Source organism: Tachypleus tridentatus, chromosome 13 (assembly GCF_004210375.1).
Source record: "Tachypleus tridentatus isolate NWPU-2018 chromosome 13, ASM421037v1, whole genome shotgun sequence".
NCBI classification, from domain to species: Eukaryota; Metazoa; Arthropoda; class Merostomata; order Xiphosura; family Limulidae; genus Tachypleus; species Tachypleus tridentatus.
Window position 1 is genome coordinate 76,371,898 of NC_134837.1, and position 22,436 is coordinate 76,394,333.

The 22,436-nt window shown below is 34.9% G+C and overlaps 1 pseudogene across 1 annotated transcript in view; it reads right to left on the reverse strand.

Moving 5' to 3' along the window:
• Nucleotides 1-8,562: 8,562 nt before the first annotated feature.
• LOC143238596 (transcriptional enhancer factor TEF-1-like) overlaps nt 8,563-22,436 on the reverse strand; it is an 85,212-nt pseudogene continuing 71,338 nt past the window's right edge. Inside the window, exons 6-12 of the transcript XR_013020660.1 lie at nt 21,533-21,720; nt 21,113-21,175; nt 19,248-19,355; nt 18,122-18,180; nt 17,712-17,793; nt 15,794-15,946; nt 8,563-9,587 (exon numbers count right to left, since the gene is read on the reverse strand). The product of XR_013020660.1 is annotated as a transcriptional enhancer factor TEF-1-like (transcript). The remainder of the gene's footprint in view (nt 9,588-15,793; nt 15,947-17,711; nt 17,794-18,121; nt 18,181-19,247; nt 19,356-21,112; nt 21,176-21,532; nt 21,721-22,436) is intronic.

A 22,436-nucleotide genomic window follows, 5' to 3' on the forward strand; every position in this document is an offset into this window, starting at 1 on the left:
GTGCAATAGTGGAAAACTTCAACAAGTAATTTTAAATGTATATCTCTATTATCGCCTCACAGTGGCACAGCGGTATGTGTGCAGACTCCCAACACTAAAAACCGGGTTTCTATACCCGTGGTGGGCAGAGTACAGCTAACCCATTGTGTAACTTTGTGCTTAATTATAAACAAACAAACAAATCTCTGTCCTAGTGTTTGGACAAATATTTTAAATGTAATAAAAAGTGATCAAAGATCTCTCGAAAGTGTTAAACGAAAATGATATACATTAATCTAAACAATGCATTTTTTCTGTTTACCTTACGCGGGAAGAAATAAAGAACGCTAACAAAATATGTGTTGTTGTTGTTTATAATATTTGACAACATATTTAACATTTAAAATTAACTGAAATTGTTGTATGCAATTTTACTTTTTAAACAACGCAATTTCTGCAAGTTTAGCTTTCATCAGTTATCACTGCGTGCAAATAGAAATTGGCTGATTGACAAGAGTCATGTTTGGTTCTGTTATTAAGCACAAAGCCACATAATAAGTGGCCATCTTTTGTGTGTGTTTGTTTTTATAATTTCGTACAAAGCTACACGAGGGCTATCTGTGTTAGCCATCTCTAATTTAGCAATATAAGAGTAGAGGGAAGACAGTTAGTCATCACCACCAACCGTCAATTCTCGAGCTACTATTTTGCCAACAAGTAGTAGGATTGACAAGAATATTTGATCTGACGGGGATTCGAACTCGCGGCCCTCAGAGTACGAGCCGGCCGTCTTAACCACCTGGACATGCTGGGAATGAAGCGGCTATTTATGCTATGTACGTTGCGGGAATCGAGCCAGAATTTTAAAGCTATAAACCCTCAAGTTTACCGCTGAACCCAATTTTGTAAGTAAATAGTAAAAGACAAAAATCTGAGTTTTTCTTCTGTCGTTCATTGCCTTACTTTGTATTATTTACAACATCATTACTACTCTTATTAAACTCAATTGTTGTTTTCGAACCTCGGCTGGAACATCACGACTTCTGACAATTAGAAATGTGCGTTAAGTATCTTGACTGTTGGTTTGACAAGTCTTGTCCAAGCTGTGCTAAGCAAACTGTGACGTCTTATAACGGATGAAAATCCCCAAATACAAAAATCATTCGACACGTGAGCTTCAGAGAACCAAAACGTATACAAGTTTTAACTCTAATTTCCTTCTCCTTCTTAATTTCGTGCCTTTTACTGTTTTTATAGCTTCAAACCTCACCTCCCTGAAAGAAAGTTTAAAGATTACTTTAAAGCAAGTCCTAGTAATTCTTTCAACAGTTCAACAGTTTATACTTACGTAAATCGATTATTGTTTACCATAAAACACTTTATAAGACGTTGTACGTTCCAGCAAACCATACATCCTTTTTTCCCCACTGGTATGTTTAGTGTCAAAGCAGTTAGCAAAACTGAGGTTACACTATATCGTCATCCCTACAGTTTATATTGTGCCACCTCCACCAGGAAATGAGTGCTTCACGAGTCTTCCATGTACAACACTATTGTTTCTTAACACGGCTTAAGCCTTATTTAAAGTAACAAAGGCTCATGGTTTATGTAGAAGAGGTCATTAGTTGTGTCACGAACAAAAAGCAGCTTAGCGCCACATATGGAATCTAAAATAGGTTCTATCGGATATGAATCTAAACAACTCTTAAAGGACTTAGATGTGTTTCTAAGCTTTATTTCATGGTTAGAAATGTTGCTAGGGTCATAAACCATCGTCCGTGACCAAACGGGTAAATACCTTACAATCTCGAGTATCACAATGTTTTTTACACAATATTATTATGTTTTAAAGAAATAGGTAACAGCATTGTTTCTGCGGAGGTTTTATTTAGTGTTTCTTTTGTTCGTTTATTTGTCCGCATGTCTGATCGAATTTAGATATCCTTATGAAACTGTTTAATAGATTAAAAATCAAATATGAGTTTAAATTTGCATTTATCACAATAAACCTCCTTAGCTGACAACCAAGTTTCGATATCCGTATAGCTTTTTTATTAATTGCAAACACACAAAACCTCACAATAAAAAACGATGCAGTATCTCGGTTTAGTTTGTTTTGAATTTCGCGCGAAGCCACATGATGGCTAACCGTCTCTAATTTAGCAGTGATAGTTTAAAAGGTAGGCGACTAGTAAACACCACCACCCACCCCCAAGTTTTGGACTGTCAACAAATGATGGGTTTGACCGTCACACTTTAGCACCCCGCAGCTAAAATTGTGAACATGTTTAGTGAAGGGGATTCGAACCCATGACTCTCAGAGTGCGAGTAGAGTACTCTATCTACCAGGTTATGTCAAGACCTGTACTATCATGATGTGACGAGTAAAGCGCCGAATTCCACGGTTTTTTGGAAAACAAGCTCTCTCTCTGGATGTTTTTACTAGTAGAAGGATAACAAAGTTATTATGGATGACGTACAGACGGAGATAATTACCATGAAATCAAACAGTAACTAATGTGGCCGTGAACTGTCATTCTTGTTTATATTAACTTTACATGTATAAAGGTTTGAGTAACTTATACCATAACTAAAATCAATATGCAAAAGAAGCAAGCCGCGTAATAATCATAAGTATTGTAAATTGTCGATGAAATGACAAGTATCAGAACTATATTTTGACAGTCTTTGACGTTTTGTCGGTTGTATGGTGTTCAAAAATTGATACTTTTCGGCCCTTTACGACGCAAAATATTCATACGCTAAACTTGTATGCTCAAATTTGGTACTTGGAATGACTAAGACAGGGTTATCCCTTGTAAGTACTTCCCTCGTTAAACAAAAATATAGATTAACTTGGTGGTAAATGATCACATAGAAAGAGACTTACAACTAGTCGTGTCCAAGCCATGGTAAACAAAGTATGGCGTTTTGTAAAAGTGAGAAACCATGACACAAAGACCAATGGCAAAAACTGTTCCCATGCCTTAGGCAGTAATATGATACATAAAGGTATATTGGCCAAGTTGTTGAAAGCAGAACCTAAGTATTTCTATGCAATTATACAGTGAAAACAGGAGCTAGAAAATCATCATTCTCGTACACTAGATAGATTACAAAAAGTGTGAAGAGAGGAATAGTATGATTTGTACATGACAGCCTTACACTAAACAACTATTGTTAAGATGCACGGTTGTTAGATATAATATAATCGCATAACCCACAAATGTTTTTTATTGTTTTCTTGTTTTGTTTGCTTTTGAATTTCGCACAAAGCTACTCGAGGGCTATCTGTGCTAGCCGTCTCTAATTTAGCAGTGCAAGACTAGAGGAAAGGCAGCTAGTCATCACCACCCACCGCCAACTCTTGGGCTACTCTTTTACTAACGAATAGTGGGATTGGCAGTAACATTATAACGCCCCCACGGCTGAAAGGGCGAGCATGTTTGGCGCGACTCGGGCGCGAACCCGCGACCCTCAGATTACGAAGCGCACGCCTTAACGCGCTAGGCCATGCCGGGCCCCCCGATGAGGCCATACCCGATGTGCCCGAGTCCACTGCAGCCGTGCTTGACGATGCTGCTGGGTGAGGATGACGCCTCTGACTGGACGTCGAGGTCGGATTCCTGCATCTCGTAGACGGTTGCGTGCGGTTTGATCGGAAATCCTACGCAGCCCTGGTATGGTTGAGGCAGTAGACGTCGCAGTGATGGTCCTATCCCGAAGGTGACGGAACCGGATGTAGCGATCTTGTGCGGGCGTGGTCACACGAGGTCTGCCAGATCGTGGACGGTCACGAATTGATCCATGTTGTTGATAACGATTCCATAGCCTTGTAATGGTGCTTGGTGGACATTCACAGCTCTGGCAACATCTGATCGAGATTCGCCTGCTTCCAAACGACCAATGGCGTTGTTACGTTGTGCTTCAGTCAGTCTTGGCGTAACTGTATTGCGTGTCGGTGGTTTAACACTGAGCTATGGAAACCGAGAACCCATCACTTTTATAGGGATTTTGCATATGTTGCACTTGCAGAACATGCAAATCTCTCAAACAAATTTATTGGACACGAATACGTTTTGCCGAAAAATCCGATGTTTTCCTCCGTTTTCAAAGTGTACAACTTTTATTGTCATTTTGGTCTGACAATCAGTGCCTTAACACGTGTAACATCACATACTCTGAGCTTGTAACGTTATTACATATATTTCTCTTTAAAATAAAAAATATCCCTTTTGCGTTTCTTGTTTTGAAGAGTATATTATTAGCTGGGAGTTTCTGTTTTTGGTTCGGCATGGCCAGATGGATAAGGCACTCGACTCGTAATCTGAGGGTCGCGGGTTCACACCAAACATGCTCACCCTTTCAGCCGTGGGGGCGTTATAAGTGACGGCCAATCCCACTATTTGTTGGTAAAAAAGTATCCCAAGAGTTGGCAGCGGGTGGTGATGACAAGCTGCCTTCCCTCTAGTCTTAGGGACGACTGGCGCAGATAGACCTCGTGTGGCTTTGCACGAAATTTAGAACAAACAAACCATACCTTATGAGTCAAAAGTAAAGGTATTCAAGTGTTGTTTGAACTGAATCTTTATCGTTTAAGGTATTCGTTGCCCGAACGTTTTATTAGGGTCTTATGCAATTTCTACTATCGTGGTTCAGGATTGACACATAATTACAAACAATGTAACACAAGTGAAGTGGAGATTAAGAGACGAATTTTTCGTAACAAATAAGCATAAAGTTGCGTAGCCTGTTTCACATTACGTCAGTCACGTGTCGTTATTACCAGTTCTGTGCACACTTCTTTTATACAACAATACAAAAGTATTGCTTTCGTATCCAAAACACACAATTTAAAACAATGTGTAGGAACATAGTCACTTATAGTTTACGTTCCTTTGACAAAGTAATCGCTTGTTGTCTAAGAGAAAATACATAACTTCAAACAATTCAAAGTTTTCGTTTCACAATTATCAAACATGTAAAATTTATATGAGGTAACTTGTAGCTGATAATTGTAATTAACAAAATTACATATAGTGTTTGTACGGCCCGTGCAATGTTTTGAATTTTATTTGAATCTTGTCTGTTGGACTTGTAAGTAAAAAAAGATATGTATCTTACAAATAAGTTCCTTATTACAATAAGTAATTCGTAATTCTGGTTTTTAAATCTGTTTAATTTTTTGTTTACAAAAGACTTCTTGATTTTTTTCACAAACAGCAAACATCTGGTTAAAAACAAACAGAAAACCTAAATTGTAGTTTGCAGAGAACACCATATAAGTTTAAAATACATTCTAGTGATAGTTGTACAGTTCAACGTAACAAAAAATACAAATAAATGATCATTGTTTGACCATTAAAAAAAATATAAATATTTAAACCTGATCTACAAAGTTATTTCTGATCATAAGTATCCAGTTATTTCGTTGATATTCAGTTTTAGAGGTCAAAGATACAAATTGGTCATCACAGTAATTACGATAACAAAAGACCAGCACAGTAACCTGTACCAATAGCTAGGTCGTGAATAATGATTCAGGGCTAGTAACTTTCACATATTAGTGCACTAGTTTAGAAACAAATTATATCTAATGATAAATATCATACACTTTAGGTCTTATTTTTTATAATAATTTTTTCGCATTTGTTTTTTTAACATTAACTTTTTACATTTACTCCAGAATTCATAGTAATTTTCAATAGCTTCTTTTCCACTCCTACCGTTTCCTGAGATAGCTGTAAGTCTTCGGATTTGCTGTGCTAAAATTAGAGTTTTGATTCCTCTTGGTGGACACACCAGATAGCCTAATTTAATTTTGCTATGTGAAAACACACACAACCATTTTCCAAATTAATATATGTAACGTTCTAATCGAGCTTCTAAAATGACAGAAGAAGTGAAAAATACCTAAAATAATTTCTTCGACATTTATGAATAAAAGTGGTTATAAGGCATCGCGTTAATGTCAGCAAATAGGTTTTCTCAATATACTTCGAAATAGATTAGTTTACAAAAACCACCACGGGTTAATGTTGCACACTAATTATAAGATTTTATATCTAAATATTTAACGTTTCCTAAAGATGGCATCGCAGTAAAAAAAATTAAAACTGGATAATTATAAGATGGCGCTGCAGCATAAAATATTAAATAAACAGGAAGAGACTGAAAAGGAAAATGACGTAAGTTTCGAAGAATCTTGTTGAAACGAAACGCTTCCAATAAAAATTGTTTTTGTCTATTCTTCTTTAATAATTAGTTTTACATTACTAACTTAATCACGATCTATGTTTCCCAAAATAATGTCATTTTTCTTTAAGGTCATCAAATAATTGAATACTTTGTTTTTGCACGTGTACATTGCTTAAAAACATGGTTTGAAAAAAAAAAAAGTCGTTTAAAATATCAGGATTTATTTATTTTGTCGAATTCTGTTACATCAAAATATTTTAAACAAATTTACTGTCACTGCAAGGGTGGGAATACTCATAACTAATCAGTCTCTTGTGTCGAGATCTATTTTCCAAACTCATGTTTCCTGCTAAGCTTTTCAGGTTAACTTTCTAAAGGTAAGTTTCAAATTATTTCTAAGAAACAGTTGTTAAACTATGGGTAAAAATAAAAGAAAATCACACATCCAGGAAAAGGAAATAGTGTAATCACTGATTATGTCAACGAACTGTGCAAAGTTCAAATGACACGAGTAAACTGAAAACTATGTTTCAACTGCACGGGCAAAAACAGACTGTCCTATTTGTCTTTGAAGAAATACTAGATTAATAATATTAATAACTGAAGTCTTGAAGATTAATTTTCTGTCTAACATAAAGTTTACCCAAAAGAAGATGACAAAAAATGTTCCTGTCATTCGTAATACCTCGAGCACAGAAACATACTTTTATAATTGGAAAGTTTCTAAACGTTTTTCTCATCGATTTGTCTTCCAAAGAGCATATTCCCAATAACGCTTTCACGTTTTCAAACTTTAGTTAAAATCTCAAGGTTGTTCTGAACTTTTCTTAGATTCCATATTACCTTACTGTTAACTATAAATCGACGATGTCGGAGAGGAATGGGGTGAATAGGATCAAATGACAATCGTCCACCTTTCACGATCTACGATGGCCAAGTGGTTAAGGGACTTGACTCTCAATCTGAGAGTCGCGGGTTCTAATCTGAGTCCCCCCCCCCGAAATATGCTCGCCCTTTCAACCATGGGAGGTGTTATGATATTACGATCAATCCCACTATTCGTTAGTAAAAGAGTACCCCAAGAGTTGGCGGTGGGTGTTGATGACTAGTTGCCTTCACTATTAAAATAGGGACGGCTAGCGCAGCCAGCCCTCGTGTAGATTTGCGCAAAATTAAAAAACAAACAAACAATATTCGAGGTGTCACATGTGGGATCGAGCCCCAAGTTTACCGTTTGATACTTCATACTCCTCCAAATGTCCAAGCACAGAAGAAAAAAAACAGTATACAATGTGTCTCTGTTGCTTTAAACAAAAAATTAGGAAATGTGTTTTTAAATAAATAAAAAACAAAGTATATTTCGACAAAAATAAAGCCTTGCGAAGTAAATTTTGTAATTAACAACAAACAAATGTGGTATTTAAATATGTAGTAATAGTTCGTTTAGACAGAGACAACTAATAATTTTAATCAAAAGTCTATTACTTCAGTTCTAGTAAAGCTTTAGTCGAATTATGTTAGTCCAATATGATGTTTCCACTTCTAAAAAAACTCCAGTTAAATGTCCTAAGTCCAAGCTCATGTGCTACAGGTCTTGTCAAGTGATTTTCTCTTAATATGATGTGATTCAACTGTAAGAAAACCAAAGTCAAGTGACTTTAGTCCAATATAATGCACTCTAGTTCTAAGAAAGCTCCAATCAAAGGACGTTAGTCCAAGAAAATGTACTCCAATTTTAAAAGCATTTCAACCAAATAAGTCAGTTGAACTTAACGTTCTCCAGATTTGAGAAAAATCCAGGCAAATGAAGTTAGTCCAGTTCAGTTTACTTCAGATCTAAGAAAACTCCAGTGATTTTATAAGTTAAACTGGATACATTCCAGTTCAAGACTTCTAATGTTAGCACTAACTACCCTTTCGTAGAATAGATATCCTGAATGATCTTAAGACTTCTAATTTGAGCACTAACTCCTGTTTCGTAGAATGGACATTCCGAGTGACCTTTAGACTTCTGGTTGTGACACTAAATGTTGTTTCGTAAAATAATTTGAAAACTGTAGAATAGGTGAAGTTACGAAATGTGTTTCACAATTAAACGTGACCGGTAGTACTACGGCTGTATTGTGGTGAAGACAACATACATCAAACAACTAAAAGTGACGACGAAAACCTGCATCACCTATCTAAAGTGGGCGCGTTTTTATTAAAGTAATTTATTGTTGTACAGTAACCTTTTTTTTTTTTAAACTAGAGTAATATGTATATCTGTCGAAGCATTCACCAAACAAATGTGAGTAGGGTGGTTGGGTATAAGACCAAACGTGTTGTTGCATTTATATATAGAACTAAAGTTATTCAATTAGTTAAACATAATTTCGAATCCAATTCTTCGAAAGAAAAATGAGCATGTTTTATTTCTTGATCACGGAGTTTGATACAAACCTTTCTGTGCAGACTGATTTAGTTGCCTCAACTGAATCACTAGCTCTCACATGTAGAAACTGATGCTGTCCACTTGCAGGAAATATATTCGCTTATTTCGTTTCTATTTAAAAGCATTTTGCAACAAAATATCTTATAAAAAAAACAAGAATAAAAACTCACAGAGCAAATAAAAACCACACAACTAAAAAATAAAATCAAAACTATAACAAAACTAAACAAAAAATATTGTTCACATCCAATTTCTGGTAGAGTAATTGATTCTATTGACAGATGTCATGACAACAGGGGTGGAGAAAGGAGGCATTTTTACTGACAACTGTCATCGAAAAAGTCGGGTGGAAATTTTCTCAGGAGGAAAACTGAAGAGGGTGGATAGGCCTACTGATAACTGTCGTTGTTAAGAAGTTCTGTTCAACAGGATTTCTATTGAAAACTGTCGTTGTTAGAAGGTTTAGATCAACAGAATTTCAACTGACAACAGTCTCTGTCAGGAGGTTATGGTCAACAGGAATTCTACTAGTAACTGTCGTTGTTAAGGGGTTATGGTCAACAGGATTTCTGCTGACATCTGCTTGAAGAACGATGTAAACAAATGAACTTTCCACTATTTTTGTCAAGTTACAAGATGTCATGGCCATAAAAAAAATCCTAACATGTAGCAATACAACACAAACGGTGCGAAACTCCCCACGTTGCGGGTAAAAAATAAACATGTAATATGTGAAAACTCATCTCTAACTCGTCCTCTACATCACAACTTATGTACAGGCTTAGGCCACGGAGAAATTGGATTCTAGGCACTGAAGAAAGATGTCAGATGAGCTGATGTGATAAAATGAGAAGCTGATATTTCAGTCCTTCACCAATCTGTAGATATGGTGTTGTGCTCCGTGTTCACTTGTAGAAACTTCAAAAACATAAGCAGTGCACAACAACGTCTCTTGAGTTTCTCTGTTCGTTACAACCTGAAAAGTGCCAAAATCATAAAAAACACTAATCTTCAGTCACTGATACCCAACAATATATACCTTCTCTACACATAGCAATAGGCTTAATAATCTCTGAAAAACCAACAGAATTTCGTATAAATAACTATGACCCAGCATGGCTAGGTGGTTAAGGCACTCAACTCGTAATCCGAGGGTCGCGGGCTCGATTCCCCGTTACACCAAACATGCTGGCCCTTTCGGCCGTGGGGACGTTATAATGTGACGGTCAATTCCACCATTTGTTGGTAAAAGAGTAGCCCAATAGTTGGCGGTGGGTGGTGATGACTAGCTGCCTTCCCTCTAGTCTTACACTGCAAAATTAGGGACGGCTAGCGCAGATAGCCCTCGTGCAGCTTTGCGCAAAATTAAACAAACAAACAATAAATAATTAGCTGTTTGACCAGTGTTAAAATGTCTTTTTAAGACAACTGTCACCTTTACTTTTACTCATTCAGTGGTTCTAATTGTTATCAAATACAAGAATTGTTTTGCCAAATAATAAGTTATTTTAAACTTAACCATAAAGAAATCAGAGTTACTTACACAGCCAAATAACTTTAACAACACAAATATTTTTACTACTTAGAAAACTTCGTGGATAAAATCAGTTTTAAATGATTTAACAAAATAACAGCACAATATTTATTCGAAATATGTTTAAACATAAACATATAAACCAGTTGATGAAATTGTAACATATTAAATAGTATGGTTTTCTTGACAACGAACCTCTTTGTAACAACGCTAATTAGGATTTTCACGGTAACCAAGTTTTTCTATAGCAATGCCAGTTAAGTTGTTGGAATCACAGAGTTGGACGGTTGGATAAAAATCAGTTTTAATTTATTTTAACTTTCTTTTCACTGAACTTCTCTAGATTTAGCATAACTGTCACCCCTACTTTGACTCTAGTCAATGACTCTAGGTGTTGTTGTCAAATGCAATATTTCTCCTCCCTCCAAATGTGTCCCCCCGCTAGTACAGCGATATGTCTAAGGATTTACAACGCTAAAATAAGGGGTTCGATTCCCCTCGGTGGGCTCAGCACATAGCCCAATGTGGCTTTGCTATAAAAAAACAAACACCCGCCCTCCAAATGGCTGGCTGCAGACTTATCATGTTAACAATCGGGTATCGATATCCGTAGTGAACAGGCCACAGATAGCCCAATGTGTAGCTTTCCACTTAACAACAACCAAACCTTTTGACTGAAAAATCTTGGAACTATTTCATGGTCCTATAAAAAATCTACAAGTCATCAACGGTCCTTCAAAGGTAACAATGCATGTTGGCAAAGCCTATTTTGGACATACAAACAAAGTTTTATACGGTAAGTGAAAAACAAAAAGTGTTGATACAAGCTCAGTAAATGCATCTCTTTTAAATAAAATACTCTTTGATATATCAGAGCGATTTGTTTGTCAGGCGTAGAAGTTAGTTGTCCAAACGATGCCGCCTCAGTAGGGGGTCGCCAAGTAAGTGAAGATCAAATAATATCTCCTGAGGGTTACATAACTGATTCGCTATGAGCACCAGATGGCAATGACGTTATAATTCCATTACTGTCTCAGAGAAGGAGTATTATCATAGTTCGATATCAGAGGGCCTGTTGCTATAGGCGGATAGTGTTACCATCAAACGAATAATGCCACTAAAGACAATATTACCTTAGTTTGTAGGATAATCGATTACCCAACAGTATTTTATCTTATTTGCATAGCTTTTTTTTTTTTTTTTACAAGTATCTCTCCTGAAAAGGGCTTACTTTTAATAACAAAATTTACTGTTTCACTTTATCCATATGTTTCAATAATTAGGCTTTAAAAATTAAATATATTTCTACCCTATTTCTCAACCCATATAACTAGGATGTTTATTGTGTATAACAGTAAATAAGTTCTTGACAAAATACTTCATTTAACACATGTTGACAATTACTTTATAGTTTGTCCCGGCATGGCCAGGTGAGTTAAGGCGTGCGACTCGTAATCTGAGGGTCGCGGGTTCGCATCCCCACCGCGCCAAACATGCTCGCCCTTTCAGCCGTAGGGGCTTTATAATGTTATAATCAATCCCACTATTCGTTGGTAAAAGAGTAGCCCAAGAGTTGGCGGCGGGTGGTGATGACTAGCTGCCTTCCCTCTAGTCTTACACTGCAAAATTAGGGGCGGCTAGCGCAGATAGCCCTCGCGTAGCTTTGCGCGAAATTAAAAAAGAAACAAACAAACAATCATCACTTACGTGTTACGTATGTCTTACAAAGGCTGACTGTGCTTCTATGGGCGGAATGTGCTATTATTACGAGGCCTTACTAAAGACTGTGACTTTAGACAGACGGACAGTGTTTCTTTAGGTGAACAGCGTTAATATACTTCTGTTGGGCTGCATCCAGATTTAATTTCGTCTCAACTTATGTTTATAGTTATCATGAAAAAATTAAGTGTTTCATAAAGGTGGATGGTGTTACTAGAAGGCTTGCATTACTAAGGTTCTATTGGTGGATGGTAAATTATGTTATTTAGGTAGGTTCTGTTAGGTGGATGGACTCTCATTCTATAAAGAGATGGTTCAGTGGGATGATTATCTCATTGTAAGGGTCTGAACGTGTGATTACACCATCAATCTCTAGATTTAATTGTATGTCCTAAAAGTTACAGTCAAAACATTATTTTAATGGGATAACCATTATACACAGTGTGTTACTTAGGTCAATTTTTATCACATAGTAATCTTAACTGGTCCAGTATTTGAAAGCAAATACAGGGTGTTCGGAAAGTCACTGTACACTTATGTATTTATTAACAGACATGTTTCAATATAGAATACAGGAGGTAAATATGAATGACAATTATAAACAATGTTGAAAGTGACCCCTGCTGGCATCAATACAGGCTTGGATCCTTCTTATTTTCTTTCTAAACACTGCTATCAGTTGGTGGCTTGAAATAGACTGAATGAACTATGATTACAAAACTGCACAGTGACTTTCTGAACACCCTGTATTGTAGCCAATATTTTATTAGTTTTATGGTTATCTATCCTGAAAGGATTTCATTATACCCATTGTTTTAATTTCTTTTATATTAAAAGGAAACAGTTCCATTATTATTCTATAGCTGGTTGTGTTTTTTATGATCTAATACATATATATTTTCACTTCTATATTGAACTATTCAGTTATACACGAGACCATCAAATATGATCACGACAGGTAGAACATATGTAGGAATCTAAAGGTTACTGCACTCCTGCTAGGCCTTTCCCAATATTGTTATGTTTTTTGTGTCTCTGTAGCAGCCAAGATGGTAAAAATTGTTTCAGAAAGAAGGAATGGTAGGTGTGAAAGAATGAATACCAAGGAAACAGAATATCAAGTACGAACTTTTAGTGAATCCTCAAAATTTGTTTCTGCCCCCACTTCATATAAATCTAGGACTTAAAAATAATTTTGTAAAAAGAATGGACAGAGATGATAATGATTTTAGGCTTTTGTGTGAAAAACTTCCAAAAATCAGTGAAGCAAAAATGAAAGGAGGCATCATTGTTGAGCCAAAGATTCGGGAATAGCTAATGGATGAAGATTTCGAAGCAGTACTCAATCAGAATCAGAAAGGACTTACTGCCTGGAAATGATTCAGACTGGTTGTCAGAATTGCTGAATTTCTTATGAAGTCACAGAAACGAAATTCATGCTGTGACAACTGATTGTATGCTTTAGAACTACATGAAAATGGGGTCTATGATGTTACTACAGATGCACTTCGTACACCCCCATTTAGACTTCTTTCCAAATGATCTAGGTGCAGTGAATGTTGAGCATGGTGGGCAATTCAATCAAGACATTTCTACAATAAAACAGAGATATCAAAGAAGATGGAATCCTGTGACGATGGTTTTTACTACTGGTTTTACAGCACGAAACTGAGAACATATACAAAATGTCAAACAAGTGAAGCAGATATTTTATAACAAAAATAAAAATACCATGATGAAGGTTTTGAACATAGACTGGATGCATGTTCAGTACATGATATTATTATACTCATTGTTTTAAAAACTGGTATTGCTATTATGTATTGTTTTTTAACATTCTAAAATATAATTTCCAATGAATAAATAAGAGTTAGATAAAGTTCTCACTTTCATGATATATAAAGAATGTTTTAAATAAATCTCTCATAATTCAAAAATCAGAGGTGAACAATAATTAGGATCAGCATCATCAAATTACTCAGTAGCAGAGAAAATGGTTTGTTTTGTTGTCTAAATATTTACATAACATCTTTTAGAAATATTTGTCCTGAAAAGGACATTTTTTTCATGAAGATATGCTATGTAAATAAAGTAAAATACCAGTGATGAAATTGATCATCCTATGACGTATGGTAAAATTGTCCTTAGTAGCACCATCTATTATCCTATAAAATATTTTGACAAGAATTAATTTATTGTTATAAATAATGCAAAGAAATATTATCAATAAAAAGTAACAGTTTTTTACTTATAAAATGTAGATGTTGATGAGATGTTGAGACATTCATAATAAGCTAATCATCTTGTTGAACTATCCATCTAGTAACACTATCCACCTTTGTAAAATGTGTGCAATTTAATATGCAAGTGAAAAACATGAAGTTGATAATATGAAAATGGCAGATTTAACGTTTCATTTATGAAGCAAAACTGTGATAAAAACTTTTCTATGTTGATAATTGTAGAAACAAGGTTACAGAAATAAAATAAAATAATTAATTTTAAGTGTTATGCTATAGTTAATAACATATAGATCTACATCACTCTCTGGTGGTTTGCTTGCACTGATAACATTATCATCCTACCCCCTCCTTCTACCAACGTACCATTTTGTGGCACTTGATGGAACTATGACCTTGAGACACCAGTGGCCCCATAAAAATCACTCAACCCTCAGGTGTTGACATAATTTGCATATTACATAACCTTCATGCAGCATCCTTTGATCTCCTGTTACCTGGCAACCTCTAACTCAAGTGGTAACCTTTCCACACAGTGATACCTGATAACTATTGCCAGTATTAGAGACTAATAAAACAACAAATATTGAAAGCAATTGAAAATTCAGAATTTTAAGAGTTTAGTTATGATTTAATCTATAAAACAATGAATCTTACAAGAAACTATTTACAGTTTTACTTATAGAATGATTTCTAAGACACCATTCATGCATGAGTTTACTAGAAGAAGACATACCAATGTTCTGTTAAAACATGTAGTATTTTGCCTAAAAAATATAGCATTCATACATATTGATAAATCATTGTTTACCAATGTATTATTATAAGATGGTAAAACATTCTGAGACATCAATCGTTATCTTAACTGTAGGATGGTTGGTTTTGATGAGACACCATTCGTGGCCTTGCCTGTAGAGTAACAATGTTTTCTAACGTGAATTCATGACCGTATTTGTAGGATGGCAAAGCTTTCTGAGACACCATCCATGATCTCACCTGCAGGGTGTAAAGCATTTTATGAAACTATTCAAGCTGTTACTTGTAAAATGGTGGCATTGTGCAGAGACCTTGACCTTATCTGTAGGATGGTAAAGATGTTTTAAGAAATTATTAACGACCTTACCTCTAGGATGGATGGTAATATTTTGTAGACACTATTCATGACTTTACCTATAGGATGGACAGTAATGTTTTCTAATGACACTATTCATGACCTTACCTGTAGGATGGATGGTAATGTTTTGTAAGACACTGTTCATTACATTACCTGTAAGATAAATGGTAATGTTTTGTAAGACACTATTCATGACCTTACCTGTAGGATAGATAGTAGTGTTTTGCATAATTCATGACCTTACCTGTAGGATGGATGGTAATATTTTGTGAGACATTATTCATGACCTTACCTGTAGGATGGAAGGTAATGTTTTGTAAAACACTTGTCATGACCTTACCTGTAGGATGGATGGTAATGTTTTATAAGACACTAGTCATGACCTTAGTTGAAGGATGGATGGTAATGTTTTGTAAGACACTATTAATGACCTTACCTGTAAGATTCCTTCAGTGGCACAGCAGTATCTCCGTGGACTTACAACACTAAAAATTAAGTTTTGATACAAATGTTGGGCAGAAAACAGATAGCCAAATGTGTAGCTTTGTGCTTAACTAGAAACAAGCAGACAATACCTGTAGAATGGTGAAGTTCTCTAGGACACTATTCATCATGTACTTTTCTGGAAGATTTTTTAGCTTATGTATAAAGTTGATCATGTATTCACACATGGGTGAGCGATGGATCCTGAACACAAACCGACCGTTTTCAAACCGGGCATATTCTGTCTATGGGCCACAGAAAACATGTAATGAATATTAAGTTAAAAACTGTATAAAGAAAAAACATTCTGTCTATGGTTCACAGAAAACATGTAATGATGAATATTACGTTAAAAACTGCATAAAGAAAAAACATATTCTGTCTATGAGCCACAGAAAACATGTAGTGATGAATATTAAGTTAAAAAAGCAACAAATAACAAACAAATGAACTTTAAAGATCTAGCATTTCTAGAAGGTTGTCCTTTTTTCAGGTGTTACAACTTAAGAATGAAGAAAACACCTCTCAGAAACACTTAGAATTTAAATCAACATTTGGTATAAGTAATAAGAATATAAGGTGAGAATATATATATGTAATAGCTCTAATTTGATAAGGCTTAGCCTATTCTTAAAGATCAGAACATCAATTTGAAACCATAGATCAAAAGGGATATTTTAGCATCACTGAGGACAGTGTAGGTTGTTATTTTGATCCAACCCTGAGGAATAAATTCGAATTTCTAAAATATATACATTTATTACAGAATGAAAACAATGCATTGGGTCTAAACAATACTCTTACAACTATGGGATTAAAAATGTAATCACTTCTCAAATAATACTATGCAACTCAAAACAGTTGCGTACTTGTAGCTTCATTGTTGAAAGGCAGTTTGACGTCATTGTCTCTGACTTAAAGGTAAATATTTACTCAAAGGCAAGGTATAAATGTATTTAACACTTAAAAGATATACAGCACATTACCTGCTGTTTCAGGTGGGCTTTATTTTCAACAAATAACAATATTATAGGTAGGGTAAATCACCAATAGTGTTAAATGGAGGGACAATGGGAATACAGTGTTTTCAAGCACTTCTAATGGAAACCCTTTGTTGTTTACCAATCTGATAGATTAGCATATTTTATATTTTTTCAAAACTGGAAATATCTTTTTGACATAATTCGTCCACAAAGACAGTATGTTTTGGCCTATGTTTCTTAGTTTCGTTTTTTGGTGAACAGTTTTCTTTTTTATCTTTTCCGTGAAGTAAAATCTGCTTCTAACAGGCAGGGAATCTTTTTATAACTTAATAACAAAATCAGTTACTAGTTATTTGTACAAAATTGGTCAAACAGGTTTTGAGTTAACTCTTTTGAAATGTCGACACACTTCTAATTGTTCCTCTGTCTTACAATAAGAATTAATATTTCTTATATTCAAAAATAATGGATTAAGTGTTTATGAATCCCCATGCCACAGGTTAACAATTTTAAATTCAAATGTAACAGACTAAAGATTCTTGTATTCAAACATAACATGTTAACCCTTCTTGATTTCAGATGTATCAGATTAACAGTTCTTTAATTCAAACATATGAGTGCACTTTCTATACTCAAACGAAAGAACATGAAAGATTAATATTTATTGTAATCAAACCTGTGAAATTAACGTTTTTCATATTAAAACACTTGCACACTGGAAATCTTAATGCAAAAAGTCACTTATACTGGTATTTTCGAAATTATGTAATAGGGAATAAAATACATAAAGCATTAAGAGAGTAATTGTACACTGTTTATTTGTATTTAAATGCCAAATATAGGTGTATCTAATGCTGTTTACAGTACTAATAAACAGAAAGTTATATTATGGTTTTTCACTTCAGATAAGCATGATTCATTTTGTTCTACACTTTAAGATGCAGAACATTAACTGTTCCTTTAAATAGAAAGGATAAAAATAGCTAATTAATTATTTCATGCTAATCGATAATAATATAATAAATACCTCCACTTTTTCTACCACTTGTTTACCAAAAGAGCAGACTTTTGTAGAACAGGTAATAGTCATGTTTTCAGTGCTTTCGTATCTAGAGAGAAAATAGCAAAAGACTCTATGGTAGTAACCAAACATCTTTAGAAAAATAACAAACGTTTACCTAACAAAAACAGTTGCATGTAAATAAAAAAATTAATTCTGTGGAAACTGATTCGGATACATCAGTAAGAAGACTACACAAGAATTCAATAATTTATAAACTGAAAACAAAACCTATCATGATATCTGTCTGACATCATTAACATTTCAAATTAATCTGTAATTATATTTTTACTGTTATTAACCTACTGGTTTCTATTACAATAAAATTTTTCACTAGATTATATACATATATTACTAAAAAAAACCAAAAAACTCACTGGCTCGTGACTCCATAAAAAGCACCAGCCTCATCTTGAATATTCGTGTTCAAGTCCGCCTAAAACACACCACGGACAACAAATCAACTTCAAGAAGAGAGGTGTGAAAAAGTAAAAATAAGAACAGTATGGTGATGTATTACTTTGTGCGCATTTGATTTTTTAACTGATAGATTACAAAGAAACCCGGCATGGCCAGGTGGTTAAGGCACTCGACTCTTAATCTGAAGGTCGCAGATTCGAATCTTCCTCACACCAAACATTTTCGCCCTTCCAGCCTTGGGGACGTTATAATGCGACAGCCAATCCCACTATTTGTTGGTAAAAGAGTAGCCCAAGAGTTGGCAGTGGATGGTGATGACTAGATGCTTTCCTTCTATTTTTACATTGCTGAATTAAGGACGGATAGTTTTACAACAATTGATTTACAAGTCTCATTAATTTCTACACTTCCCCATATCCTTATAATTCTATTGATTCTTCACAAAATTCGTCAAATATTTATTTTCAGAGGTATGTTTGCCCTGTGATAGAAATTTAGATTTCGAATCTGACGATCTGTATTTGTAGGTAGGGGGCTGTTGCAGCCTTCTTACTGACCAGGAGTTTGAAGTAAGAGACTGTGACATATAACCTTATTAACTTCATCATAAAAATAAAACAGAAATACCATTTATAACAATGGCATCTCGCTTGAAATGAAAGGATAAACACTTTGAAACCTTTTGACGATTATTCACGCAAAAACTTATAAAGCAAACGACACCTAAACAAGTTTCTTTTGGAATTTCGCTCAAAGCTACATGAGGGCTATCTGTGCTAGCCATCCCTAATTTAGCAGTGTAAGACTAGAGGGAAGGCAGCTAGTCATCACCACCCACCTCCAACTCTTGGGCTATTCTTTTACCAATGAATAGTGGGATTAACCGTAACATTATAACACCCTCAGCTGAAAGGACGAGTATGTTTGGTGTGATGGGGATTCGAATCCACAACCCTCAGATTACGATTCGAATGCCTTAACCCACCCAACCATGCCAGGCCTTGCCTAAACAACCCAGCTTTTAGAAATCAAATAAATGTTGATTGAGTTAATTTAAAAAAAAGTAATTTCGCTACTACTTACCCAGAATTTCACCAGAAAAAATGCATTTTGTGGCCCCTTGTCATATAACTCTTTTAACCCTCCTTTCTTTTCTGGAAACTTATCGTAAATTTGTCTAATATCCACTGCCTAAAAAACAAAAAAATAGAATATAAAAAAATATTTTTTTAACGAAAACATGAGAAAAGAAAATTTTGACAACCATAAGATATTGTGTTTCTACTCTAACCAATTGAGGGTGCTTGTTAAGAAAGACAATGTTAGATAATGTTCCCCTTCACTTTGTTATTAAACACCCAATGACCTCATTAGATGATAGTTGCAAACCATACTTTGTAGAAAGTAAGAATTGACTACATTTATTTAAGTACTTGTGTTTCTAAAGTGTTTGTTTGTGTAGAGTTTCGTGCAAAGCTATACGAGGGTTAGTTGTCCCTAATTTAGTAGTGAAAGACTAGATGGAAGGCAGCTACTCATCACCACCTACCGCCAATTCTTGGGCTATTATTTTACCAAGAATTGATTGTCACATTATAACGACCCCATGGCTGAACTATTGTTTTGTTTTTTGTTTGTGTTTTGAATTTCGCAAAAAGCTACACAAAGGCTATCTTTGTTAGTCATCCCTAATTTACCAGTGTAAGACAAGAGGGAAGGCAGATAGTCATAATCACCAACCGAGCGCCAACTCTTGGGCTACTATTCTACCAACAAATAGTGGGATTGACCACAGCATTATAACGCCCCTACGACTGAAAGGGTGGGCATGTTTGGTGGGACGAAGTTTCGAACCGTGGATCTGCAGATTGAGAGTCAAGCGCCCTAATCACCTGGCCATACAGGGACATATTAAAATAGTTTTTATTTCCCTTCTCCGATAAAAAGTTTAAAACAAGAATCCATGAACATCGTTGGACAGTTTCAAGTTACCATACATAAAATTATGATAATCAAGACGACCAACTCTGGGTATGTGGAAGTGAGAGGTTTATTAAAAGTGGAAATCTGGACCCTTTTTTGGACAAAACCTCAAAAACAAAATACTCCATGTACACCATCGGGCAATATCCAAAAATTATGGTAACTGAGGCAGCCAACTTCAAGTGATTAATATTAACACACAAACACACTCATAACTGGTCATCTTTACAAGTTTGTTCTTTATAATTCAAAAACTTTACTTTGTAACATAATGATTTGTTTTGTTTTTTTAATTTCATGCAAAGCTATACGAGGGCTATCTGCACTAGTCATCCCTAATTTAGCAGTGTAAGACTAGAGGTAAGGCAGTTAGTTATCACCACCCACCAGCAGCTCTTGGACTACTGTTCTACCAACGAATAGTGTGGATTGATCGTAAGATTATAACGTCCCCACGGCTGAAAGGGCGAGCATGTTTGGTGTGAAGGGGAGTGGCATAATGAAAGGTAAAGTGTGAAAATTAACAACTACATCTTTAACTATTAACAGAATCTTTATTACAATTTTTGTTTAGGGTTCTTGATGTACAGAAGTTCCTTCATTTTGTATTTCTATTTTTAATTCCCATGATGGTATTTCTCTTATGTTTATTAAATCGGGGCAATCGATTTATATTCTATATTCATCATAATTCGAAACGTTTTATAACATTAATACCAGATGTTATGACTTGCGTGGATACCTATTTTAATACAGTGTTTCACAGTTAAACGAATTTTTATCGTTCATTTTATCATTGTTTTCTGACGAAGACTCCAGTAAGAGAGTCAAAATCTGGCAAACAAAAGTATTTTAACGTAAAATCCATAGGATTCTTATTTTGTTTGTTAAAACAAACGTATCACGAATTATCTATTTATTAAAAATATTCATTATTATTTATTGTTTTTCACCGATTTTCTTACCTCTAGCACAGGGTCCGAATAGCTTGGTAGACCTCTAATATGAACGAAAAGATGCCTGTGGTACTAAAGAATAAATATATTTCAATAAAAGAAAACAAATAGCTATACATTTAATTTATTCTAGATATATATGAATAAATACTGGTAATCTACCACTTTCATGGAATATTCTAGAAAGTTAAAATTAATACTATGCAACATATGTATTTAAGCTAAATAAGAATGTTTTATAATACAATGGGTAAATCACCCTTGACAACAAAACAGACAGAAGACCTTTCTTACAAACACTCAATACTGACTTGTCACATTTTTGTCGCCGAAAATGAATTTTTTTCAAAGTAGATTGATAATTTGTATTTTAAAAAATTGCTTATTTGTTTTAATCTATATTTGATTATTCACATGTTTTTAACTTACTGCGTCATTGTCTTGTTGCTGTTCCATAAACGCTGAAAATTCCACCAGACGAAGCTTATGCGTGGCAATTGCCCGACCCTCCCAAGAGGGCGCTGTAGTCGGGGGGCAAAAGATCAACACTACCAATCGCTGTGGAACTCGGTGGCTTCAGTGTCATTCCGTAAGGTTGACTGGCGAAGGGTTTAATACTATATAAATACAGAATTGAACAATAGCGAGCCATTTTTCACAGAAATTCTGACGTTTTACGTTTATAATCAGTTTATTCCAAAAACAGAAAAGGACAGTCAAAAGAAGTATTGAACGTAAGTAATATTTCAATACACGCGCAGTAAGAATGAAAAGTTTTAACCTGTTCAGTGCCGTAGACGAGATAACTCGTCCAAGCCGAGAGGTAACACAATGCCGCGGACGAGTTAATTCGTTCTCAATAATACTTAACTTCAACGCTAGATGTCAGCAACATACGTGCATTTGACCTATTTACAAATTGTTTTACTTTCGATCCAAAATGGCGTCACGAAAATGGTTACAAAATGAAGAAGCATTAAAGTTGTATTGTAGCAGCTGACTTGGCAGTCAACAGGTTAAAGCAACATGAAATATCACTCATTAGATTTAAAATGTAAAATGTCTTAAGTACCAGTTACAACTTAAAAAATGATACTATATAAACTAAATCAATAATTTTGTGGTTTATCCACAAAGAACGATTTGAAAGGCTCTATGGTATAAGCTATATATGTTTTATGTGGTTTCATCAAAAACAAACTTGAAAGAGTTTAGGGTATAAACTAGATCAATTTTAAGGGGTTACATCAAAAAACAACTTGAAAAAATCTGTAAACTAAATATTGTGTGGTTAATTCGAAATAATCAAACAATTTGAAGGACCCTATGAATA